The sequence below is a fragment of the Aphelocoma coerulescens genome, chromosome 9 (genome assembly GCF_041296385.1).
Source record: "Aphelocoma coerulescens isolate FSJ_1873_10779 chromosome 9, UR_Acoe_1.0, whole genome shotgun sequence".
In the NCBI taxonomy this organism is placed as follows: domain Eukaryota; kingdom Metazoa; phylum Chordata; class Aves; order Passeriformes; family Corvidae; genus Aphelocoma; species Aphelocoma coerulescens.
In genome coordinates this window covers 5,704,451-5,731,940 of record NC_091023.1, presented here as the reverse complement: position 1 = coordinate 5,731,940, position 27,490 = coordinate 5,704,451, and the positions used below count along the sequence as shown (strand labels likewise).

The 27,490-nt window shown below is 42.4% G+C and overlaps 1 protein-coding gene across 3 annotated transcripts in view; it reads left to right on the top strand.

Annotated features, from left to right (window-relative positions):
• Positions 1 to 4,388: 4,388 nt before the first annotated feature.
• The window catches only part of GPC1 (glypican 1), a 294,023-nt gene continuing 270,921 nt past the window's right edge, over positions 4,389 to 27,490 (top strand). Inside the window, exons 1-4 of one of the 3 annotated variants that reach the window (XM_069024112.1) lie at positions 4,404 to 4,462; positions 8,308 to 8,406; positions 8,875 to 8,921; positions 10,472 to 10,598. The gene's annotated coding sequence lies outside the window, so the exon portion shown is untranslated. Of the gene's footprint in view, positions 4,463 to 8,307; positions 8,407 to 8,874; positions 8,922 to 10,471; positions 10,599 to 27,490 lie in introns of all 3 variants that reach the window. The other 2 variants (XM_069024113.1, XM_069024114.1) reach the window with 2 other exon arrangements.

The window sequence follows — 27,490 nt, the reverse complement described above, 5'->3', positions numbered from 1 at the left end:
AGTAAAAGGTGGCCCCAAGATGATGCAGAGCACACCTATAGGGTCATTCTCCCTTTACCTTTTTTCCATGCTGGCAGCCAGGAGACATCTCCAGCCCTGCTATTACTCAGTACTCAGCTCTGCCTCAGAAATTAGGTTTGTCTTGCAGGTGGACAGATCAGCAGGAGTCTTGCACAATTACCAATTTCTTTTTCCATATATAGACAACTAGCTGTGCAGAAACACCTGTATGTACCTGGAAGTTTCTTTGGGTCCTTTTGTAAGAAAAGCTGCTTCATCCAATAGACTCCAGAGGGTTGGCTCACACAGAAATTTCAAAAGGAAAAAAAGTATTAAATTTAAAAATAATAATGCCACTAAAACAAGTGGAATATCCCTCTCAGTGAAACAGCTAATTAGACACACCTGAGCTTCCCATCTTAGGCAGTCCCTTGGGGTTTGTTTCTGGGCATGCCTCTTGCTCCTTGGACAGCAGAGGACCGTGGGATCTCCCAGAAGGTACGACAAGGGACAGTTGTGCTCGCTGTTGCATGTTTTCTTCTCCTGAAAAAGGACACGGAAATCACTTCAGGACATGATTTAAACAGCCAAAAGCACAAACCACTGTGGAACATTTAATACTGGCCAGCTACAGAGGGCACTCCTCTGTGGATACCTAGGCTTGTAGTCCTCAACATGTCTGGGGCTTATTCTAGGGAAAAATACAAGACAGAATATTTCTGCTAGCATTTCTGGGGAGCCAGACTTGGGGCATGAGGCTGCAGAAAATGTAAAAGTGGCTGAATTACAGACTCTGGTTTAGATATAAGAGGGCTTAATTCATCATTTACTGAGAACAAACAAGGCAGTGATATAATAATTGATTTCAAGGTGCTTCACTTTAATGATGGTATAAGATGGTGCTTTGTGTTGTCACATGAGCAAAGGTCAGTGAACTGTCAGCCCTCATTACTTGGGCAAATGTCTTTCTGTGAACTCCCAAATGACTTCATGGTATACAGAAATGACTACATGTCTTTAATGGTTATCTTCAAAAATCAATAAGCATAAAGTTTAGAAAGAAGGCAAATCAGTAAATGGAAGGAATCATAATTAAAAGGTGCAAAAAAAATGAAAAGCTTAAAAAGAACACCAAAAAAAGCACAACTCAAAGAGTCCCATGAGAGAAGAGTTAAAGAGTTAAGCATTACATTTCCTGAGTGAACTGGTGGCTCATCTCTGTCTAAAATACCCTCTCTCAGAAAAGAAAGTAGAAAAGACAAAGGTATGAGGAAAGTTCAAAAAACTTGCAAACTCATAGAGGAGAATAATGGAATCAGTCATGCATGGTGTATATTTCATCTACCTGCAGGATTTATTCACTTTATGCTCTGAATTTGCTCTAACAATGGATCCAGAGTCCCCAACATCCTTATTCCACCGCATGCAGGGCACATTTTCCTGAACAATTGCAAAACCCCAACCTGGTTTTGATATCCCTTTTGCTTTGTAAACATTTCCATTTCCATTTATCATGTTGAACTGCTTACCATCATACTCCTAGATCCAAGCTGTCTTCCTGAATGTATTTTTTTTTCTCATATTCATTGTTAGAATATCAACAGATATTCGTTAACCTTTTGCATGCTATTTACTAATCATTCTATCTTTACAATATCCTCTTACTAAAATACTCACTCTAGATCTCTTTTTCAGTTCCACTCCAAGAGATTTCCTTCTGCCTCTTACTAGTATTTAGCACCTTCCTTTGAGGGAGGTCTACAAATGAGCAAAGTCATTCAGGAGGGAGAATATCACCAGCTTTTGATAGCAGTCTTCATCCAGGCTCTTAAGCAGGGTTATGGAGTATGCACAGCAAGTGTAAGGCAGGTGAAATATTCCCTCACCAAAGCAACAAAAAAAGAGGTGGTGTTTTCCCCTCTCCCAGTTTCAACCTCTCACTTAAATTCATCACCACCAAATTCCATAAATTGGTATCCCCAGACTTCTCTATTCTGGAGGGAAGAAGAAGTAGTAAAATGAGAAAGAGCAGCGGATCATAATAACAGAAGAAAGCAAACTGCACAAAGTCATCCTTTTTCATTTGTTTTCCCTGGATAGGAAAAAACCAGACTTGGTCTGATTAAACTAAGTAGGAAGTTGTAAAATGTCATTCGTGGAGCAAAAGGGAGGTTATACTCTAACACCAGAGAAAAGTCACAGGGCAAAAACATTCTCATATTTTACTCCTGTTATTGACACCTTATATTATTACATATGAAGGAAAATTCACAATCTGTCAGGAAAATTCACAATATGCAGAAAAATATGAAATTCTTTGTGTTATTGAAGGGTAAATATTTTCTCTTAAGACTACTCTGTATTGGGTTTGCTCCTCTGTTAAACTTCACCTTTTCTTTCTTACCTTCCTTCCAGTACTAATTATACAGAGGAACAAATTTATTATTCCATTCAAGAGGCAGTTATGAGTATAAACTCATGAGCTGAGGTGCAGGCTTAAGTTCATCTTTAACCTATGCTTTATTGTATAAAGAATATTTGATAGTTACTGTGCTTTCACCAAAGAGACTATCCATGGGAAATAGGGATGTGGTGCCAGTTGGACTTGATGGCTTTTGTGCAGATGACTAATTGATCAATGAAAAAAACAGATTACACAGTCCTCCAGTTAAGGAATAAGTGCTTTTTTTTCCTGTCTGGGACCTAATGAGAGAAGGATCCCCAAGAGTCATCCACTAAGGAAGAAACAAGCAGTACATATAGTATAATGATGTGAATTCAATACTCACCCAATTTATTTTAAAATACATCTGTGCACATCCTTTGAAGATATCCTCTGGAAGAAATTCCTTTGTAATCTGTCATGTTCCACTGGAGTTGGCAAACATCTGTGTGTGCAGCAGGGGAGAAGATGGGGGAATTTATTTTATCAGGTTTTCTCTAGCGAGGTTTAACCTTCCTTAGAGTCTTTCTCTCTTCTAATGGCTTCCCTCAGACATTTTCTTTTAAGCAGTTCTACTATGTGCAAGATCCACATTTGACTTAGATACTTAATTCAAGCAATTTATACCAAGGGTTTTTCTAATGCCAGACAGCTGGACCAAGCCCACTTCCATATTAAGGCAGATGCATGTGCCCAAACCCCTTTGATCCTGCTTCTCATCTTCCTCCAGATGTGCTACTCAACAGCCAGCAGCAAAGTGACAGCTAAATAATACTAGTTTATCTTTTTCTTCTTCAGCAATAAACCCTCTCATCTGCTACCAAAGGCAAAGATAAGCCTTGTAAAGAGGTCAGAAACCCCAGCATCTGTTGCGCTGATTTATTCCCACATGGAATAAAATAATTTATTTGATGTACCTTATTAGACAGTTGCATCATGTGGCATTTTCCTGCTTCTAGAAGAAGATGGGAGATGATGAACACAGAGAGAGAAAAAGAAGATATGTACAACAGTGAGCAGTGGGAAAAGCACATGGCAAAACAAAGAACGTACAGGGGAAAGGAAGGTAAGCTGAGGCAACAGGAGTGGAAAATGGTGGTGAAAAAATACTTAATAAACTCTGATTTCCAGGACTAGGCTTGCTGAGCTCTTTCCACACAAAATTTCACAAAAACATCAATAAAGACTAGAATACTTAAAAGGTACTGAAATAGAGCAGGTGTACAGACCCTGTGAGAGCTTCACAGCAATATGGTTTGAGTCTGCTATATATAAAAAAACCCGTCTAGAGAGTTTGGCCTGTTTGAGTGACTGTCAAGTGGAGAAGAAAGAGGTTGCTTTTAATGATAGTTTGGGGCTCAAATATAGATTAGAAAACAGACTGGCTTTGTCCCACCCTTCAAAATGGTTGGCTGCTCCTAAGGCACAGGTGCCTGATTAGCACCTTACATGTGTTTTTGTACACTTTCCATGGGTTCAGGAGAGAATGTCTCTCCCTCATGGACCTGGCCCACATGTGGAGGGAAAGGCCATGGCAAGTGTTGTCCCCGCATGGTGGCTGACCCCAGGGGCTGGGGCAGGACATGGGGCCAGACAGTGCCCAGGTACGTGGCCCAAGAGCCCTAGGCACTCCAGCCCTCTCAGGAGGAGCTGGGCAGGTGGCCATGTCCCCCTCAGAGGAGCTCAGGAGTCCAGATCAGTGCTGGCAGCACAACTCCAGCACCCCAAAACGCACCCTGCACGAGGCACCCCTGTCCGTGACAGGAGGGTGGAGGGGACACGGCCCCGGCCGTCCTAACGAAGGAGAGAGGGGAGAGAGGGGAAGGCTGCGGGCAGCCTGAGAACCTGTGCACCTGGGAACTGCGCACACCTGGGGCTCGTTAGGCGCATTATCGACTACCACCACCCCCTGGTATAATAGGGTGGCTCTTGGTGCTCACGGGGAGCAGATGGAGTTGTGTGAGGACGTGGCTGCCGCAGCTCCAGCCTCGGCTACCTAAGGAAAAACAGACAGCAAAGGTGCGGGGGGTGTCGGTGTCGGGGAGGGGGTGCGGGGAGCGCCGGTGCCTGCCTGGCTCCTGGGGACTGAGGGAAGGAGTGCCGGGGAGCGGCTCCTCCAGCCCAGCCCCTCTGCCCATCGCGGGGCTTTGCTGTGGGCTGGTTCTGGTCCGTCTGAGTTGTTTGCCCCGTCCTTGCAGTCGCGCCGGCGAGAGCTCGGCCTGGGGCGGCCGGCGGTCGCTCTGGGGTTTGGTTTGGGCTGGGATGCCTCCCTTCCCTCCTGCTCCCCCCAGGGCCGGCAGGTTCCTCTGTGCCTCTGACCGGGTGTTCTGCCTGCTCGGTTTGACACCTGCGGTGTGGGGTCAGCTTGGCATGCTCGGTGCTGCGTCCCTGAGGTGAGCAGGCTCAGGAGCGGCAATGTTGGGGTCACCTCCCTTCTGGGTGTTCGCCCTGGGGGGCTAAACATCTCCTGCAGGCTTTCCCTCTGCTCCGCTCCACCCTTCTGGTTCCCTCACTTCTTCCCTCACTTTTCATCACAAGCCTCTTGTTAAACATGGGTAAAACAGAAACATAAGTATAAAATGCTGCATTGTGCATCGATGACTTCTAATGCACTCTTGGGCATGCATTGTTCCAGCTCTAAGCCTAACATGAGAAAAGCTCTTGTGACTCTAAAGAGGCAATGTGAAATCTCTCTTATACCACATCTTTTCTAATTTCTGAGACCTTTGTCATCATTTGCTGTCAGTACTTACTGCTTTGAAATGAGAGATCCACAGTGGTATGTGCTGTGCCTATTCACACACAGGCCCTTCCTAAAGATGATAAATTCCAAGTAAAAATAGAGGGGAAGTAAAAGAAAGAGAAAACAGCTTGTGCAAGGTCATGCAGAGGTCATTGGCAAAAAAAAAAAAAAAAGGTTAAAAAAATCTGATAACTCCAGTGTTTTCCACCTTGATCCCTATGTCATTGGCAATGATGACATAGCAGTGTGTCCAGAGTGGATGTCAGTGAATTAGTGTCATCACTCGATCTGGTGTCACAGACTTGAAGGTTTCTCTGACATAACTCAAATGATTTTTCAGAAATAGAAATTTTTGGGGAAGAGCTACTTGGACTGTGCATGTGCTGGCAAATGCAAAAAGAAAAGCGATGCTCATGGTTGTGTGTATCTGTGTATTTTTAATCTAATGGACAGAAAGTAGAAGAGAATTTAGAGAGTAATAATCAGAAGCAGTGTAGAAGCTTGAAATATGCAAGGAAGCTTTCAGTCAAGGCAGATTTTTTTTTTTTAAGACCCCTTAATGAAAGCTAAAGCTGTGTTATGGTAGTCCAGACAATAAGTAAGAGAGAACAACTAAGTAAGAGTCCACAAACCCCAAGCACGAAACTTGTTAATGGAAATTCACAGAATATGCACTTGGAGATACCTTCATCCCTTGGTTGTTGATTTGAACCTGAGCAAGACAGAAGAATGAAAATAATTTTATCTCAGACACCCCATTAAAAATGCAGAATGCCAACATTCTTTAGTTTGTCCCTTGTTTACAGGTCTCCCTGTTTCCATCTTCTCTTTCTTTCCTCTGTATGCAGACATATATGGAAAATAAAATTAATTAGAGAATTTGTATTAACCCTTAGCTGCAAAGTTATCTTGACTTTTTGAGAGTTAAAGGCAAATTTACTCCTCCACAAACATCTAAATGTTCACTGTCTAGTCCCCTGTCTCTTCATGAAAATTTACTATGTCAGTTCTTTTTAAAATTAGTCTTAGCAACTCACCAATGCATTTTTAAACCATGGTGTAAATATGACTGACTTTTAGTAGGAGTGGTGTCTCCTGAAAGGCTACAGAGGCAAACCTAAAGCCAAAACCAGGGTAAAATCCTAGCTAATTGACTGCTCTCTTAATGCATAATCAGATTCCCTAGCTCCACTGATTTCTGTTGGTACACCATGCTCACTATATAATGTTTTAGATCCATCCCCAAATGCTTCATTCACACTATTCAACATTCCAAGTACCATTCCTCCCACCCATCTGCCTGACACATGAATTGCCAAACACCTTTCCTTAGCTGGGTCTTTGAAAAGTTCATGCAAAAAGAGATGCAAGGTGGTTCTTGCTGAAGTCCTGCACGGCCCCCAGGACCATGTGCTGGAGCAGTAAAATCCCCAGAGCTCGCCTTGGAGTCCAGCAAGCAACACCAGGTTTGGTTCAGTGAAACCAGTGCTGCTGTCTCCCTGGCAGATCTGGAGATCTTCAAGCTACATGAAATTCTTTCACCACAAGGTAATGCATGTCCTTTTCTAACTTTGAAATGTGCTTTTATGTAACCTTTTTTTTTATTGTATACTGGATGTGTTTTATCCTCGTACTTTGCAGCTTCCTTTTTTTTTCATTTGTAGTAGTCTGAAATGAAATTAAAAATAAAATAGCAGTATTCAACCAGCAGATGGTGAGTGGGCCACCAATACCAATTGCTTTTTTTAACAGCCCTTGCTCAAGTAATGAGTGGCCCAGTTACTCTGGTCATAGGTCCATAGGTTCAGCTGTTGGTTCAAGTGGATCAGAGACAGCACATTGAGCCAATCCTTAAATCTTCCGTTGATTTATTGCCTGCTTTGTATGGATGATAAAATGAAATAAGGCAAAACTGATCTTATGCTGATGGTTAAGTTCTGCCACTGAGCACTAAAGAGAAGGTTGATAGACAGCTTTTGAAGATGCTGTGTGACTAACCTGGAAATGCAGGCATGGTCTGGCAGAGGGAGGTTCTATATTCTTGACTTTGTATTGATTTTGATTGCCACTGCAGGTACTATTTAAGCAAGAAACTATTCCTCTAGGGCCCTCAACTTAATACAGTTACTGTAGCCTCCTTATCCTGTTAAAATGAAGAGAATCAGATTGCTCTGGGTTGAACAGCTGCTTGAAGTCAATCTCTGTGTCCACCGTTAAGGAAAACAATGTTAGTGAAGGGAAGCAGAAGGCAGCATATCAAAATGATATCTTCAAAGTATTTTCTGCAGATGTCTTGAGAGTTCATGGGCTATTATGAAGCATAGAAGACATCTGGTCACATTTTTATAATCTCATCAGTGTATATAGAAAAGTCTTCTCCTGTTTACCTTGTCAAGAGCCATGGAAAGGCTTATATATTTTTATATGCTTATTTATCTTATTGCTATGAGAACATACTGATTCTTAACTATCCAAATCAGCTTAATGTGTCATTAAGTCACCAAGTTCTTTCACTGTAACATCTGACTCTCTCCTGCTTATTTATAGCTCTTCATTGAATCACTTGGTGAAGCAGGAGGCTTGGGGATGTTTTTATACTGTGTTATGGAGTGTGTTGTCTTTCATCTGCAAGTGCTGTGAAATCACTCTTTCCTGCTCAAGAGTACTATTGTACTTTTGTTCAGTGTTAATGACACCGCATTGTGGTTTGTGGGAACACTTTACTTCTCCCCTGGCTAAGGAGAATACTGAATTGACTGGTTCTGCAGGCAGCACTGCTGCTTCCAAAATCCAGGCATGATGAATTCTTTCTGGTGCCTTGCTCCCACAGGTTAACATGGGCTGCCCAGCCAGGTTTACTGGGTGCTGTGGAATCCCAATTAGACCAAAAACATATTGCAAGCCTAATTTTGATGAACCAACATGGCAGGCTTTATTTGCTGTGATTTGTCATCTTGACCTAGTTTGATGTGGACATTTCTTTCCTAAGAATTAATTAAAGCATAAAAATAGAAAAATATTTCAGTCAAGTCAATATGGCTTTGTTTTGCCTGGAGGATGGCATATTGTACTCTGTTGCGACTATATTTCTAAAACTGAGACTTTTTGTTTAAATTGCCAGCATACTGGACAACTTATTTCATTTACATGACCACATAAGCTGTGCTGCTACCCATGAGGAGTGTTTTTGCTGTCTGCCTCTCATTACCTGTTTAGACAGGTCTGTATGAAATGTCTTCATTTAGCTGCATGACTAGTCAAGTCTGGTTTGTTTTTTTTTTTTTCTTCAGTCTTCCACTTCCAGACCAACCCCAGACCTGTATGTGATGTCCCATCTCTGTCCTCTTCCGTCTCTGCCAGGGATACAAGCAGTTCCTTTGGGGATGGTCTTTGGAGAATGACATGGTGTTGCATGTCAGTGCTCACTAACACTATTTGCTGTAGTGTGAGGGGGTTTGTCTGAGCAAGGGCCAATTTTCTGCTACCTAAACTCTGCATAAACAAAAGTAGTTACTTCATAGCTGTACCGTTAGATTAAAGTCTCAGACCTGCCTTATGCTATTCCAATTGTTGGGTTGTACCCACAAAATAAAAAGCTATGTCTTTTACAAAGCAAAGTTGCTCTCCCTTCTCACCCTGCATTCCAAAGAGACAGGATGTCTTCTAATGTGTTGTATACTTCCTAAAGGAACAGCGGAATTGGATCCATTCATGCTGGAGGTCGCTCCTTTGGAGGTAACATACAATGCCTCCTTCACAAACACTGATAATGGAGCCTAAGTGGTAATGCACTGGTTTCAGGGCTGGCCTGGGATGCTTCCGGGTAGGTTGTCACATTTTCCCTGGAGAGAGCAAGCTGTGCTCAAGTACTTGGTGCAGCAGGAGCTGCCAGGAACCTGCCACAGTTCAGTGAAAAGCATCAGCTGATGATTCCCCCATAAAGGCATGCAACTGGATGCAGTATCCAGGATCTGCTAGATCCTGCCGGTCTCTGCCTTGTGTCTCCCTTCAGCAGGAGATAAACTTCTTGATCAGGCAGTTGCAGCCTTCCTGGCCTAGGACTCTGCACCACTTCCCTTGGCAACAGCCTGGAGTGGATACTAGATGATGGTGGCTACTTGCCGAAGGGTCTTGAAGAACAGGCTTCTTCTGCAAGAGATAGGTGGGAGCGGCTTCTTTGCTTGGGGTGTGAGGATAGACACTAATTGGAGTTGAAGGGTTGCTTGCAGAAGGAGGAGTGTTTGGCCACAGCTCATGAGAAAAGTGTGAGAACCACTGAGGTGAATTGAGACACTGGAGGGAGAAAAGAAATCAAGATAAAGAACGTTCACCCCTGTTGTTGTACTGTGGTTTAGTCTCACAAGAGCTTACAGTTTAGTTATAAGCAGTTCAGCATCTTGAAAATTCAAATATGTGGATCTGACCTTTTAGCCTTAATATACCTGCTGTGCCTGGAGTATTGCAAGAATAATTGTTGTTCAGCTTGGAGAAAATGAGGCTTAGTGGGACCTTACTGCTTTCTACAACTACCTGAAAAGAGGTTGTAGCAAGGTGGGGATTGGTTTCTTCTCCTAAAAGCAGAACAAGAAGAAATGGCCTCAGGTAGCTCCAAGGGAGATTTAGATTAGATACTGGGAAAAAATTTCTTCACTGAGAGGGTGTTCAGGCATTGGAACAGGTTGCCAGGGCAGTGGTGGAGTCACCATCCCTGGAGGGATTTAAAGGACACGTAGTTGTGGTACTTGGGGACACAATTTAGTGGTGGGCTAGGCAGTGCTGGATTAATGGTCAGGCTTGATGATCTTAGAGGTTTTTTTCCAACCCTAGTGATTATATGATTCTGTGAAGATCCAAAGTCAAACTGAGTTTAGAGCATATTTCTTGCCATCCTCTCACACAAAGACTAAGCTAAAGCAGCCAAATGACACAGCTTTTCACTCACAGTGAGCAAGGCATCTAGTGTTTTAATGAGAGCTGTGCTACCCCAGAAATGTCTCGTGTCCTCCCCAGTGCATTGGCTCTATTGCCAGCCCTGCAGCACAGACACATCATTGAAATGGTGTTGGAGATGAGGCCAGAGTAGGTGGTGTGTTCTGAGAAAGGGAAGTTCCCAACCACCCAGTGGTAATTGGCTCATGCTGTCCACAGTGAGAAGAATGCTTTTCTCCCTTTCTCCACAGGTGATGGCAGCACCATCTGTGAAGTATTTTGTTACTAAATGAAAAATAATGACCTGTTTTGTCACAGTGGGATTTTATTTTTTTTTTCTGCTTGTCTCTATGTAGGCTTGTATGTCCATTGCAAAGGGATAGTGCCCTGGGTTTGTGCCTGATGTGGTGCTCTGTGGGGATCAGTGGCTGTTTCTGGAAGGAGGGGCACTGGGGCCAGCTGAAGCAGAGCTGTTGATAATAGGTATGTGCTGTGTGTATGTTTCATCTCCAGGGTTTTCATGTCAGTACTTGAAAACTATGTTTTGCTGGAGGGATGCCATCTGCAACTCCCAAAAGAGCAGCTAATGAATGTGCCAGTTCCTTCCTGAAGTGGTGCAGGAGAGCCTGTCCCACCTGGGTAAACAGAGCCTGTGCTCCCACCAAGCACAGGCCCCTGCTGGCATGCAGCTCTGACTGTGGAAAGCACTTGGACAGTGAAGGGACCTGGCACAGGTGACTTTTGGGGAACGTGTTGGTTTCCAGGTTTTAGGTGCCTTATTTTTCCAAGGCTAACACACCCTCACAACTCACACAAGTTACATATTTGTCAGTGTGAGAAGGCAATAAATTTCTCCTTCTAACTTACCTGTAGCAAGAATAGTAAAGCTTTGACATGAGGTGTAAAATCATAGTGGAGTGCTTTTATTGATGCTCACCCTAGAGCTAAATTACATTTTTCCAGGACTTCAAATGGAGCAATTTTAATCTTGTTCTGATTTGATAGTGCAGTCTGTTTTCAGTTCCTTGAAATGGGTTTTTCCAGCCCTGTTCTTTGTTTTTCCAACCCTGCTCTCTGCTTAGCCAACAATTGAACTTAGCACTAGTAGGGAGCTTGTCCTGAAAGAGCAGAAGAGAGCAGGAAATCCAGTCATTCACTGAAAAGAGCAACTCTCTCATGTTTTAGGAAATCAGATAATTGTATCCTTGCAAGGGGTGACCTACAGGTGAATTTTCTTAGTTTAAGTTCCTTGTGGGCAAGGAACCACAGGGGAGAGCTCCATTATAAGCAGAGGATATTTACTCAAGAACTACTTAAATGCTTTTCTGAACATAATATTTTTCTATTAAAATATTCAAGCTTTTCTTAAAAACAAAGGGAAAAATCCAAGTAGCCTTTAAATGCCAGCTTTTTTTGTTGCTATGGTTGCTAAAGCAGTCTTTGTGTGGTTCCCCCCAATACATCATATACTTTTTCTTTTTTTTTCAGAAAAGCCTTGAAAAAATAGTTCAACATTACCCTGTTATGTCAGCATGGTCAGTATTTTTTTTTAATGCTAGTATGTTCTCAGGGTTACCTCTTGTGTCAACCCCATTAAAAAAAAAATTCTGTTGCAGAAATGCCCACTCTCATATTCTGTGTTCCAAAGTCAGCTGTCCATCCTTGCCCACACTCGCTGAAGGATGGGAAGGTGCTGGATACTTTTGTTTCCTTTATGGAGTGCTTCCCATGGAGTCTGGTTAATTTCCTGCACAGCACAAGTGTGAGAGTTTCCCATCCCACTTCTGTCTCAAAAGTTTCACAGAGGTCAGGCTGAGAATAGAGCTGTGCTTTGTTGTTCCTGTGCTGTTCAGTCATCCGATGTGTTTTTCTGGTTGAAGTGTTTTTAAGAGCCATTGAGGGATTCTGTGGCCATGTTATGTAAAAGAGCTTTAAAGAGCAATCTGTTTCTCTCACTTGAACTTCCCCCAACCCACACACACACAGGTGCTGATTTTGTGGCCATAGTGATTATCCCTTCAAAAAGGGGGATGCAGAAGTTAAAACACAGGCAAAACTCTTTAAAGCTGTTTGGGAGAGTTCTTAACCTCTATCAATCCCCTCTTCTCATTATGCCATGGATGTTCCTTTTGCTCCTCCTGCTTAGAGCAGAGCTGCTACAGTGTTTTGGGGGGACAAGGTGAGAGGTGGAGTTTCTAGGCACTGAGTGCTAGAGGCAGGTGCTGGCCTGGTGGTACCCTTAGCAGGAGTGTGTGTATTGGCTCTGTGCCCTGGCCCTGTTTTTCCTGTGCTTGGGGTGTTATGAGTGGTGCACCTCCAGTTTCAGTAGGACCAGTGGTGGTCTCTTTCCAGCCCTATATGTTGTGCAGAGTTGCCATATACTTTGAAGGAGGTGCTGTCTTCCTGCATGAAATTCCCCAGGTGAGCCACTGAAATGCAGGTAAGAGGGATGCACCATCAGGTTGGAGTGGTCCTGCATTGCACTGGATGGTTAAACACAAAGATGGCATAATTCAGTGGCCACAACTGGGGAGCTGTGGTGATTTTTGTATGTGCGTGTGTGTGTAGGAAGAATGGGATGACATATCTAAGTCATCACTCCCAGGAAAATGTGGCTACAGGATGACTTTTCATTTCTTTGGAAATGTAGGCAGGGAGGCAGCATATGTGAAAGTTACTTCCCCCCCCCCCCCCCCTTATTTCTGGCACACAAACAGGGAAAGTCAGTTTAAGAATGCCTGGGTGCCTGTAATTCCTCCTATCTGATTTGACTGCTTCTTTACTGCTGGTGAGGAAACACTTTCCTTTGCTGCTCTATAAAATACCATCTAATGCATATATTTAAAGCAGTGACTAGATGTTCTCTGCAGTCTCTCATTTGATATGCCCTGTCAGTTTACTGGTCTTCCTTTCTGTGTCTGGTGTAGCCCAATGCTAACTGCTTGGTTCACGGGCAGTTCAAGTAGTAAAGTTTGGTAAAATCCTTATTTTGACTATTTTGTTTGCTTCTGTGTCTAGCTTCTGCCAAATGACTTTGGGCCCAACCCCGGAACAAGGAGGACTTTTAATATGAATATAAAATTTGCAAACTCAAAGTTCCCATTCTGGAGATAACCAAAGGGGATTGCTTGTATCCTAATGGAGAGTGAACATCTGTTTTCTGGCTGCCTTGCTGGTGCTGGGAGACTCAAGGACTTACAGTTGAAGTGTGGGCGCTGTGTGGGGGCTGTTGAGGTGTTTGGGACATTCAGTCCACCAGAGAAGAGCAATGAGGTGCTTTGACCAGAGAGCTGAAGAATGTGATCTGTTCTGTGAGATCCATTCTGGGTCTGGAGTGGGATGCTGCTGAGTGAGGGAAGCTGTGCCTGTATCAGGTACTGTCAGATAGGACATTAAAGACCAGAGGTACATGTGTAAAATTGATCTGCTCCCCAAGGGTCCAGTTGAGCAGGGAGGGATGTCCATGGCAAAGAGCATAATTCTGATTCTTTGGTGAGAGCTACAGATACTGTACCTGCTGCTGGTGACTTCACTTTAATCCATTGCCACTATCTCCTCTGCTCAAATGCTGGCAAACTCCACTATTCTGCTAACCTGTGGCAGTTGCTGTTTCATGGCCTTTTCTTCAGTGGTTATAATTGCTAGTTCCATCCTACATTTTTAGAAATCATTTTAGTGTAACTAAGACAGTGATTCCACCTCCTAAAGATGGCAAAGGGTTGTCCTAGCCATCGTTAGGTTTAAAGACACTGCTGCTAAATGACAAGCTGTGATTCTGTGAGGAGATTGCACCTTCCTAGGGTGCAGTGATGTATAAAACTGGAAGAGAGCAAAGTTCATCATCACTTTAGTAATTCTGTTAGTGAACTTCTGCCTGCAAAGGTGTCTTGTGCTGTTATCGTTAGGTCATTAACCTTACCAGTACTTCTTGGTATGCAGTCTGCCTGAGCAAAATATGTCAGAGCATCTCTAAACTCAGCAGAACTCCACAACCTGCTGACATTTAGTGAGGAGACATCATATTTTGAAGAGCAGGTAGAAAGTGTGTAAAAGTGATTGTGGATTCAGGAGTACTGAGTCTCTTGTGGTGAGCATAATCCTTTTAATACTCACTCTACTGCAGCACTGAGATTCATTCATTTAATCTGAAACATCTTGAGGGAAATGAATGCAGGCAAGTTCAGATCAATTATCGCACCAAAAAAAAAAGAAGAAAAAGCTTGCACTTCTCTGGGCAATCTGTGTGCGCTGTAATGTCAAGCTGTGCATGAGACTGTTGCCACAAAGGAAGGTAGTATGCTCTAATTAGCAGTCACAAAAATGAAATATCAAGGTGTTATTTTGGTGACTAAGAGCCAGACATGTACAGATTGTGATACAGGAATGTTATGTAGATATGCCACACTCTGAGGTGCTTTTTCCCAGGAGGATATTACGTGCTATTAGACACTCAGCACATGCGTTTGTACTTCTTTTTTTGTAAGGTTCATATAAATTAAGCTTGAAATGGCTTTAAATGCAGTGCTATTTCTGTAGGTGTATATCACAAGTACAGTTGGATGGGAACTTTCCAAGAATGGGGGGGTTTTTCCCTGCTAGAAGAGAGAGTCTGCTGGAAAATGTCACTTATGTCAAAACCAAAATGTTTGAGGAAACCTGGCTGTTTGACAACCTATTGCTGACACATTTGTGAGTTTTTAATAGAGAGCTGTGTGGTTTCTTGCTGCCTTGTTGATGCTGGGGAGCTGAGGGACTCAGTTCAAGTGCAGACTCCATGTGTGGTCTGAGAGCTTTGGGATCCCCTGGCCTCCTGGGTTTACAGATATGGGGTCTAGAAAGGAGGAGCTTCGGGCCCCCTGGCTTCAGTGTGAGGTGGCTTACTGGAATCTCCTTGGCAGAGACCCTCAAAGGCGTATTCTGTGTAGGATCCCACTGATGACTTCAAGGACTTGTGAAGTCCCTCAGAGTAAGAAAGCAGGCAGAAAATCCTCCAGAGCTGGGAGCAATCAACTGTTCTGTTTCCTTCAGGGGGAAAAAAAAATTACCAAACCAAACTGTTTTTTCTTCTCTACTTTTCTTTTTTGCTTCCACAGTGTCCTTAAATCTGGATTTTTCTGAATTTCTTCTTGTTCTAATTCAGAACAAAGTTCTCACAAAATACCAGAATTTCCCGTAGGAAAGAAATCCTGAGCTTTTTCAGTCTATATACAGTGTCTTTGGATTTGGTCCCTGTGGGAATGGTGCTTGCAAAGGACATAAGGCTTCAGCAGGCCACTAACTGGGTCTTTCCTTTTTAAGAACCATTTCTGGACCCACTGTTGAGATGAATTGAAAACATCGGTGTTCCTGCTTTTGCTTAATTCCCTCACAGCCCTCTGAAGCCGTCATTAGAACTGCATCCTGTTACCCCTTCATATGTACTTTGTGGTGCACGTTAGCCTCATTTGACTTCATTATTCCATCATAGGAATGTCTCCTATTTTACTTGATTTTTTTTAATTAAACTATTTCTAGAATTAGAGTTCATACAGAAAAAATTAAAACACAGAACACACAATAAATCCTTTCATTGCATTAGACCCTGTCTGATTTCTCATTGCCTGTCAGGTCTAGTACTTAATGCTTTTAGATGTTGTTGTGGGCTGAGCTGACAGCAAACCCCTAGCTAAGGCTATTGCCTATAAGGCACAGGGTAGTATTTCTTCTGTGATGAAACTGAGCAGTTGTCGCTTCTCTCTGCCATGTATTTGCTCTGTTTTGCCTGGGCTGCACGCATCTGGAGTGTGTTATTCACGCTGGATTCTCACAATATTCTTGTCACAGGAATGGCTGCTAAACAGAGCTGACATTTGGGAAGGAGGAGCAAAGAGGAAACTGCCCAGTCCACTTTATTACTTATTGCCTCACTAAATTTTAAAATTTGAAAATAAAACTGATTTTGCAACATTTAATTATCGAGGTCAACAATATCAGTTTTCCAAACTACATATAGTTTATGCAATGGAATATGAGGTGTCTGTACTCATGGGTTATTTCAATTAATCCCCTTTGATGTCTTATCTGATAAATAGTTTCAAGGGCAACTAATCCATGTAATCCAGAGGAAAGGCAGGACCACAGAACCAAAATTCATTCATTGAACAGTCATTTAGCCTCTAGCTGAAGTTCATAGTGCTAAAAAATTAGGTCCTCCTTATGTAAAGGTTTTTTGAATTGAAGACTGTGGAAGCATCTTTCTAATTTAGGCTTCTGCAAAAATGAATGAGATTGTTCAGCCAAACCCCTGTTTAGGGACCACAGCAAAACATGGGTCTGCACGGGGCAATATTAGTGTTGCATCTCATCAGCAGTGCTCGTTATCACTGAGAGTTTCTCTCTGGTGGACAAATGCTTGACATGAGCAAGAAGAAAAAACTCCCTTGATTGCTGTTGGACACTGTGAACAGCATAACTAGGAATAGATTTGGTTGGTTTGATCTGTTACCTGAGGCAGGAGGAGAAGGCACTGAGTAATGTCAGCTTTCAGATCAGCTGGGACCACCTCGCACATCAGAGCCAGTGAACGCTTTTGTCGACCTTCTGAGAGGTTTGGAGCTGACACAGGTGTGAAAACCAGTGTAGGATCCATGCTCAGCAAAGGAGAAAACACTGAAATAGATGTCAATAAGCTCCACTAACAGCTTTAAAGCATCAGTGTCAGATGTACTCAGCTGAGTGTAACAGGCTTCAAAATACGAACCCCCTGGAAGGCAGGTAGTAAGCACAGTTCATTGCTGACAGGCTTGCAAAATCTTTCTGCCCTGGAAAAAAGGAGAAGGCTGCCAGCACGTTAGATTCCTGGGAGACTTCTGTTGCTGGCATTCACTTCTCCAGAGGCTAAACTTTCATGTAAATGGAAGAACTAACTTTTCAGCCCATGCTAAGAAACTCTTTTGAGCATGAATGTTGGCAACTGCTTGACAGCGTACAAATGGTTTCTAAATCTGCCTCAGTTCAGCAGTGAAATAAGTAGTGAGATTTCAGTAGCCACTTCTGCAGGTTTTTATTTTGAAGGACTCTACAGAGGCAACCATAGCATGGGCTATTCCAGTTCCTTTTTCCCCTTGGAAACACTCATGGGGTTTGTTCTGTACTTTAGCAGCAGCAGAACTTTGAAGGCTTGGTGTTTCCAGCCCAGGATGTTTCCAGGCTTTTCCAAAGGACTTGAGAGGGAAGTATCTCTCCAGGAACAGACAAAATGACCCTGTGGTTTTGCTGTGGTAAGTAAGCAGACTTAAGGGTGTGGAGTATCTGCTTATTGTGCAGGCTCCAGAAGGGATTTAAGAAAAAAAGTTTGGGAGCACCTTGCTCTTCAGATCAAGAATGGTTAGAGGCTGTGCAAAGGTGATTGCATGCCCCCTGCTTCTCCCAGAGAAAACTGGGGAATCATTTCTAGTTCCTGCAAATAAATCTTCACTTCAGATTTTATAATGATTCATTGAGCACATGGAGCTGAGAGAATGCTCTGGCATTAGTGAAATGTCATATGTAGGTGACACATGTCTATGGTCTGTCAGGAGCAGAAAAAGGTAATATAACAAAAATAATGCAGTTGTTATAAATAAATTGTTGTTCACATGGTGTAATGCCTGTTGGAACTGTAACGTAGTGGCTGCTTTTCTCCTTTTATACTTTCCTCCTATTGCTTTGCAAATTTTGCTGATAAGGGGAACCATGCGTTGCTCTCTCTAAGTCCTTCAAAACACAGGCATTTCTTCCATGTGGCTTTTTACTTCTTTCTTCACAGCATGATTATCAATCATGGCACATTTTCCTCCATACCTGTGTGTCCACAACTCTCCACCCCTTTTCTGTTCACAGTAGCTTGTTGGGCTAAAGTACCGGCCTTTCATTTCTACTCTTGCTAACCATTCTGCCCAGCAGTAGCAGGATTATAATAATTTATAATTTCTCATCCCAGTAGGGGTGTGTTTTGACTTATTCACAACATGCATCAGAGCGGGGTGAAATGAAACATTAGCAGTGTGGTTTTTCTCTACTCTGTGAACCCTCTGAAGCATTGGGAACAATGGGAATGAGCCCTTGCCAGGTGTGGATTGGTTAACTAGAACAAAAGAATTATTTCCTGAAACAAAAGATCTTAATATACAAGGTACTTAATTTCTTCCAACTCAAAAGCAGCAGGTGGGTGTTTGCCCTGTGGTTATTTCCTTTTGTCTTTTCTGTTTGCTGGGGGAGTTTAACAAATAATTCAGCCCTGCATGTGAAAATGAGGGGGTTTTAACACTTCCTAAGGCCTTGTCCTTTGTTGGCATCTCAGGACTCAGCCTGATGGAGGGCTGTATGCCCTCGGTGCTGTCTGTGTGGCTGCTACCCCTCCTGTAATCTGTGCTGTAAAACCTGATAGAGGAGCACAATATAGTGGAACAATGGTTCTTAGCAGATTGATTCATGCTTTTTGAAAGGTTTGGTAGAGTGAGGTAAAAAACAAGTGATAATTTACAAAAACCTGAAAAATATTTTTCTGGGTTCAGGTGTTCAGCACTCTGTTCTGAATTTTGCCTGAGTAGCACAGGTTGTCAGTCTGCCACTGCTGGGAAACGTGCAGAGTCATGATTTCCTGTTACTGCTGACATAATGGAGCCTGGAACTGGTGTTTACAAGCGAGTGTGAGGAACTTACTTGCAAGGATAGGCTTTCTTTCCTCCCTGCCTTGCCAGCAGGTTGCTCAGATCTGCTCTGTAGGGGAAGTGGACAGCTCTGGCAGCACCAACATAGCACTTCATTTTCTTCCTGTTTAGCCTCTAGTACCAATCTCTGGCCATTCTAGAGACAGAACTGGCACACAACATTTCTTACACAGAGCAGGGAAAACAGCACAGCATTGAAAGGAAGACACAAGGAATCTTCCTTTCAAGAAATCCTCTGTTGTTATGATCATTGATATGCTATATTTCATTCATAGCAAGCTTACTGCATGTTGTACCCCACGCTGTCTGATGGGGTGAGAAAACAGGCACAAGCCCCTTTGCTTCATGTGGTATTAGTCATTGCATTTGGTACTCAGAGACAGGTATGGCTAATGGACCCCAAAGGTGTGTGTCTTTTTAACTCTGGAAGTATGTGCAATTTAGCTTTGCTTTCCTTCTTGCTGTGTGTTTGCTGCCTTGAATGCTTTATGTTGCCTTCCAGGTTGTGGTAGTAACACTGCCATCATATATGAGCAGTGCTTGTAGCTGAAGCAAGGTCTGTATGGAGAGGAAATGAAATCCATAGCTCTGAACATTGAACCAAGATGCTAACAGGCACTAATGCCCTTTTACAGGGCTGGACAGAGATGGAAAGGAAGTCAAATTAGCACTGGAAGCCATGTCTTCCAATCCCCATTCGTGTGCTTGGTGATTTCTCTTCAGTCTTTGTCTCTGGATATGTGAGCAAAAGATACTGACATAAATTCAATAAAAGCTGGATACAAAGTGAATTTCATCCTGTAGTTAATTTCCAAAAACTAATGGTCTGGTATTTGCATCTTCAAATATTAATCCTCAAAGCACACATTAGTAATAATGACTGATTAGAATCCTAAAAGGAGCCTCTCCTTAATTCTGTTGTCTTTGACTGTCATTTTTCATTCCTTGGATGCACACATGTATTTTGTGCCTCAGCAAGTGTACAACCCACGTTGGCTTGCCAGATGGTAACTTCATAGTCAAGATGATGAAGATATGGACAAGGCAAGAATTAAGTGGGCTGAATGTGAGACAACAGTAGGTTGTGCTGAAGGGGGGAGTAAAGGTCAGAGGAGATTCACGGTTGGATTGATCTTGCTTAATATATTTGTTAATGACATGATTAGGTGAGAGTACACATATAAAACTGATCAAAAATTTGGCAGATCAAAGCATACAGGAAAAGCAGGAGAACTCTAAGAACTGAACTTTAAAAAGTGAGCAGTAATTCCACAGTGCCCAGGGCAAGTCTGTGCTGCTAGGGACCAGTAATAAGTTTATTATATGCTGTTGGAGCTCTACATTTGAAAAGGAAGAAAAAGGAGAAGCAAGGCATAAATATATTCATTGGCCAGAAGATGCCTGTCACTGTAAGCAAGATGAGTGTGAACCTAAAATATCAGGCCATACTATTCCCCAGGAGATTGTGCAGAGCCATAGGTTCTCTGTTAACTGCATCTTCAACAGTGTGAATGATTTCAGGTATTTGTGTTAGAAGGGATTCATTCACAGGTACAGGAAAAAGCTACAGTAGGGGGTGGAAAGCCTATCCCTTAAGTGGAGACTAAGCATACTTAGCTGACTTATTTTGGCAAAATAACTGTTCTCCAGGTATATGCTGTGGGGTGATATCAGAGGCAGGGTGTAGAACCGGTTCCATAAAGCAAAAAACCCAGGATTCGATGGCTGATCTCTAGAACTTAGAGGAAAAGCCTGAACGCAGTAGTAGTGTAGGCATAGTAGTGGTAAAAACTGTAAAAGAAAGGAAGCCTGATCAGTTTGTGGAAAGATTTGGTGATGGGGTCAGAATCTGTAGCCCATAATTCCAATCTTGATATTATTTAAGGCCAAGGGAGACTCACAGGATTTATTTTTAAGTGACTTGAAACTACTGGGCTGTCAGATAGTCCTATAAACCCTAAAGTTCCTGAGAAGTCTGTGAAATAAAGTTCTGTGCTTTGGAGTAAAGTCAGAATGGCTTTTAATCAGATTGCTTCTGGCTGTCACCAAAGACCTGCATGCTCAGATTTAATGTGAAATTCTGTTGCACTGTGGTTAATAGTTGGATCATCTTCTAAAGTCAGTTGGTATAATTCCTCTGGTTTCAGTGGGGTTACGCTGATTTCCAACAGCCCAGTAATTTAAAGTAATGGGATTTAATGAATTTTACATTAAGTCAAAGAAAATATTATAGCTAGGGCTCCCTGTGCTATCTGGAGGATTATAGTAAAGAGCGTTTTAAAAAAAGTTCCTATCAACCTGTCATTGTAGAACTTTGTGATATATAGAGACCACTCAAAAATTTAGAAGTCTAGGATTTTAAGTTGTCTTGCCTGTTCTCGGAGCTTGTTGGCAAGAATCACAGCATCACAAAAGCCTAGAAAAGAAAGCAGTAAACAAGGTCAGGAAGGGACAGACCACACAGGTCACATCTAACTTCTTCCTTGCAATTATGTGTACCTTGTGTTCATGGGGGAAAAAAACTGTTTTGGAAAAAGGTAATCTTCAGTTTGATAGTCCATAGTGCAGACCTTTCAAATCTAAGGTCTTCAGACTTGAAGATCATAAGAGATTTGAAAGGAGCTTTCAAATCTTCGGACAGTCTGCTAGGAAAATAAATCCAGGAGAATCTAGTCTGAACTAAAGTGTCCAGGTTAAACACAAAACCAGAATCACACAAAATCACAGAATCCTGGACTTTGGAAGCAACCTCTGTAAAGTAGATTGTTCAGAAAAATGTTTGGGTCTTCAGTATTTTAGAGAATGGAGCCTCCCTAAACAACTTGTTTCAGGGTTTGACCATCCTCATAGTAAAAGATGTGTTTGGGTTTTTTCCTTGTATTTAGTAGGGTTTCATCTATTCAGTTTGTGTCCATTGCTTCCTTTCATTGGGTGCCCCTGAGAAGCATCTGGCTCATTTTCTTTATACTCTTTCACGAGGTATTTATACACACAGGTAAAGTCCCACTAAGCCTTTCCTTCTCCAGGATGAACAGTCCCAACTCTTTCAGCCTCTCTGTACCTGAGACACTTCAGTCCCTCAATCATCTTTGTGACTCTTCCCTGGAGTTGCTCCTTCCCAGGGATCAACATGAGGCTGAATGGCCTGTAGATCCCTGGATCTTCTTCCTTAGAAGGAGCATAAAAGGAAGATTTGCTTTTCTAATTCTGAGAAAAATCCCCTGATCACTTTCAAAGATAATTGAGTGTGGCCTCACAGTGACTTTGGCAACTTCCTCAGTGCTTGGAGCACATTCCATCAGGCCCCACAGATTTGGATATGGCCAGATTGTTTAAATGCTTCCTAGCCAGCTTCCCCACTACAGAGCACAAATCTCCTTTTTGACAGCACCAAACTGAAGGAAAGCATCAAGAAAGCTGTTGTCCTTGCAGCCATTGACCTCACAGCAGGATTTCCCCAGAACTGTGCCGAGTGCTTGCAGGGATGTGCTGTACAGAAGTAGGTGGGAAGCCACAGCACTCTTGCACAAGGAAGTTTCCCCGTACAAACCAGTGGCTTAGTGCCCATACATGGAGCAGTATTGTTCCATGGGTAACTCCACAGCAAGCTGTGAGCTGTTTTTGAAAACCTACTAAAGGAACTTATCAATTGAAATGGATTTGATGAATAAGGGAAAGGAACAACATGCAAGCAAACCATTAAATGGATTATTTTCTCACTTGCACTTTTATCAATTTAAATATCTATGTGTAGTCAATGTGCTGTCTGACATAATCACCAACTAAATTTTCCTTTAATCAGCCATGTGTGTTTTCCTTTCAGAAGAGTCTTCCAATGCCACTTTATATTTTCTGGTATCTTTACTTGTTTAATCCCTGTTACATCTGGAGGTGAAATCCAGTACTCTCATAGATTTCTTGTTGTAGGCGACCCTTTGAGAGTGCCAGCTGCAGACTCACAGCTCAACAGACTTTGACCTGATGTGGCTTTTTTCCCTCTGAAACTTATTTCTAAATCACATTTCAGTGAGATCTCTGCATGCCTGCTCTGTTTTTTCCATTGCTTGGTTCAGCTGATATTTTTTGGTTCAATATTTGAAACCACCCCATCAGACTGCTGAATTACATACCTCTTAACAGCAGTAGATGATCAGCAAGAGTCTCTGAAAAGGAAAATAAATAAATTAACTTTCATAGGTTTGGAGAGTGATTCTTGGTATGACTCACACTTGTTCTAACCATGAAATCTGACTCACTGTGTAGTGTAGCAGTGACAAGTTATGATAGAAATAGCAAAAAATCTGTAGTCGCTCATATCTAGTCAGTCTAATCCAGGCATACCTCAGGCCCTATATGGTGATTCCCGGCATCTGGAGTTCACTCATCCCACCATGAGACCAGGAGATGATTATTTTTGGAAGCTCTAGGCTCCAGTACTCAGTGTCTGCTACTTGTTTTCTCCCCTGGGCTTCATGCACAGGTGGTTTCAGCATGGCTGGGCTGCTCCAGGCTGTGAACCCGAGTGTGAACAGGACTTCTCTTGTGATGCCTTTTGAGTGAATGTGGGGATGCCACTACGGCAGGTGGGGAGGTCATTTTGGGACTACTGTGTAATAACCAGGCTTTCTGGTGTGTTTCTGCTACACACCTTTCTCCTCTCAGATCCCCAGTCAGGCTTTGTCTCATGGGCAAGCCAGAATAAACAGTGCAAGCCACTTCACTAATAATAATAATAAGGATAAAAGAAGGAAGAAAACACCTTACCTTCATTTTAAGTGTTAGTGCCCTTCTGTTAGGTATGAGAATGCATATGTGGTATAAATTATCTTGGAGAAAATTATATATATATATATATATATCTCACTTGTGTCAATGTGTCTCAGCATCCTACAAAGTTAACATACAATAAATTTTAGTTTGACTGTAAGGCTTCATACTTTGATGTTTTAGTCTTGTCTAGATGCTGGTTTACCATTTTCCTTCTTCAGTATCTTAGATGTACAACCTCTGTATCTACTTTAACCTTGCAGCAACCCTTCTGTGTTGCCCAGTTTCAGAAGAGCTGGGCAGCCACCACTGCCCTGATTCCTTTCAGAGGAGTGGCCACTCTGGCCCATTCCCATTGGCACTGCTGGAGCCTTCAGCAGCGTGCCTTTGGATACTGCCCAGACCTCTCCTGGGTCCCTTCTGTGTTTCTGTCTCTTACCCCTGCTGGTCTGTAGCTTGCTGCTGCACCAGTATATCCACCAGGATAACTTCAGGCTTCTGTTCCGCCAGTGGAAATAAATGGGTACAAATAGGTGGTCACTGACAGTTTGCCCCAGAATCTGAGCTCTCTGGTTTTACTCTACAGGGTGCATAAATTACTTTGCCTTCTCTTTCATGTAATATTGCACCAGTCTTCTAGTCCACATCATTCCTGAGGTAGCATAAGTAACTTGTGCTAACTAAACAATCCCAGTTTTTGAAGAGATGCTTCCAATACTTTAATAACCAGTTTGTCAGCTGTGTTCAATGTAATGTGATGCTGCAAGCAAATACTAAGCAGCTTGGTGGTTTGACCACAGCAACAATTAACTCAGGAGTGACTCCCTGCTATAGGCAGTCACTCATTAAGTATTTATGAAACTGAAATGTTTCTGTTAATAAAACACAACTGTAGCTTCTTAGGGAAAGATTGATATAAGTGCTTTGCTTCCTATAGAATTTAATGTATTTACTACTGGTAGTAAAACAAGATGAAAATGAGAAATAGAAGCAGCAGCTTTGAGCTCAGTGATACCTCTTAGGTGAAGAACAAGCAATAATTGCCACTCCATTGTTTCAGCCTCTGTCCAGTGGCATGTGCTCCCATGAGCTCGCAGCGCCTACTGTGTTGGCAGCCAGAGTCTTACAAGTTCTGTGAACCCAGCTGCAGCCTGGGCTTGTGTTCTTGTGTGAGCAGGGCTGTGCAGCAGCTGCCAGCCAGCATCCTGTCCTCATAAAACCACACATCTCACAGTACAGCTGGTCCTGGGAGCCTCGGACAACACTTAATGGGCAAGGCGCAGGATTCTCATTAAATGCCATTTGTATACTGCTGCCAAAGGGAAAAGAATGCATGTAACAAATCAAATCCCCTTTGGATTAATACTGGTATATTGGGGTCACTTCCTGTCTAGTTTTTAGCATTTAACAAGTGTTCTTTCCTATGAACATAAGCAATAGAAGGGACCTAAAGACTCGGGCCAGCTGCAGACTTCATGTTATGGTGCGGTGTGGCAGCCAAGGGGATGAGAGCCGCCAAGGGGCACAAGGTACGGCACACAGCTTTAAATAGAGAGCAGCAGAGGAAGAGAAATGGAGTCATGAAGTGAGTGGTTCACTAAGACTTGGGCAATTGGGACCTACCCTAGTGGAAGAAATTCCCTGTTTCCCTAGATTAATTAAAAGCACTGCTGCCTAACCCGGAGGAAGAGAGAATGTCTTTTTCTTTCTTCAAAGGCTAAATTTTTCTCAGCCTTTGAAGAAAGTGAAGTGTCAATTTTTTTAATGTAGTCTGGCTGAGAGCCTGCCATGGGTATGGCAGTCAGTGCTCAGGCTGTCAGGAAGCAAGACTAGTTTATACAAAACCATAATTGCTTGAGCTAATTTTAAGCAAAATGAGCTCAAACAAAGCAATGGTATACTCCAACAGCTTCCACCTTCCTCCTGCTTCTGCAAAAGAAAAGCAGATGAATCTATGGCTCTGTGATCATCAGGCATGCTGGGCCTTGATCAGGTAGGGATGTCTGGACTGATCTTTAGGCACTCAGCAGGCCTTTAGACTTAAATGTGGCTACTGCACATCCATCATGCACTTGCCTGGTTGGGGAGCTTGGGTGACTTTAGCTTTGCTTCTGCTGTAATCTGTAGGAGTGTTTGTCCTTCACCAGAATGGAGAAGGGCCTGGCATCATTTCAGTCTTCTCACCCCATGGCAGGGTAAGCACACAGCAAGGGAAAAAAAAAATTACAGTCCAACTGGTTACAGCAGTAAAACACTGTGTGAATAGGTTTATCCTTTTATGAGGTTTGTAGAGTCAAATATGGACAAGCAAGATGTGCTTCACAGGGCAGAATGTCACCATTTAGTCAGGATCATTTCAGTTATCTGATGTAGTTACAAGTATTTCCTTAAGGAAAAGAGCAGTAGCCAAGGAAGAAGAAAACTAGATTCAATAGTAGTACTTTTTTCTGTATTAAAAGATGATTTGATAAATATTTCCCATGTTCCTTGCAGCACCAAAGCTATAAAAAGTACTGATTGTAAAGTAGAGGTCTTAAAAGTCACTAAAAATTATTCCTTCCAAAAATAAGCAAGTAAATGAAATGAGAATTCAACCCACATTGCATTTTCTCCTTTTAGCTTTAGGTAAATACAGCCAGAAATTCAGTTCTCTATTTATTTGCAAACACTGCATAGTAAATGTAAATGTACTGCTGTTAAGAATAATAATGCAATGCTAATGATTCTGAAAAGTAAGAAGGGAATAAAAGAACCATCTGAAGGAAAGGGACCAGGTAATTAGGCAAAACAGGGAGATGAAATGGTAGATAGGTACCTAAGAAAATTACACAGTAAAGGTGATTAAAAATAAAGGAATATAAACTGTATGTATATACTAGAACAGAAGATACAAGAAGTGCTGGCAAGGATGATCTGTGAAAGGTGACTCTAAACTGCAAGGGTTAAGGATATGAAATGTAGCTGTCCCCTAGATCTGATCAGAGAATTCACTCTTTTCAAAATAACTGGGGTGACACCCTGCATTACAACAGAGAACATTGGCCACAGATAGAAGCAGAGCAAGTACAAAGGTTTTTCTCCCCAGATCTGGTGCAGACCTTTGGCTGTGCTGACAGCTCCAGCTCTCACAACTCCTCCCTCCCAACTCCCTTTTGCATTTTGGCCTAGCAGGAGCTCCACTCCTTGCTGTGTGCTGATGCTCAGCCATGGTTTTTCACTTGTGGCCCATTTCCTGCAATGTAGTTGGCCAAGAAGATTTCCATCTCCTCTTGGATGGACTCCCAGTAAATGGAAATTTAAGGGATGCCACCTGGATCAACACATCCAGGCTAAAAATACGAGGCTTTTGCATATGCGTGAATGAGGATGGTTCTCAGGCTGACGATTGCAAGACATTAAAAATCCCAGTGGATCAGCACAAGGGAAGGAGGGTTCCTAATATGTAGTGACCAGGAGAGTACAAGAATTAATCATGATTTTAAGTAAATTTTTGGTCCTGCTCCCCTCTGTACCATTTTTTTCCATTGCTTTTGGTGGAATGACCTTGTTTCTGTTTCCCAGGACTATATCTGGAACAATACAGACAACTACAGGTGTTATGGAGATGTCAAGAGAAAAAAAATGCACAGAGCATTCAAGTCTTGAAAAGCTATTGTTAATTTTATTAGTAACCATAAAAATATTCTAAGAGTTTAATTTTAATGGTTCTTTTTTTTTTCTTGTGGTCAGCAATCAAAACTGGATTACTTCCCATTTGGGGCACTATAGTTTGTAATATTTTTTCTGCTGAGAACCAGCTCCCTTTGTAATCAGTTGCTATGGAGATGTTGCTGAGGAACAATAGTATGGCCAAGGAATGTCTCTGATTGAAGGAAGCTTTAATCAGAAATTACATCTTGAAAGAACAGTAAAATTGTA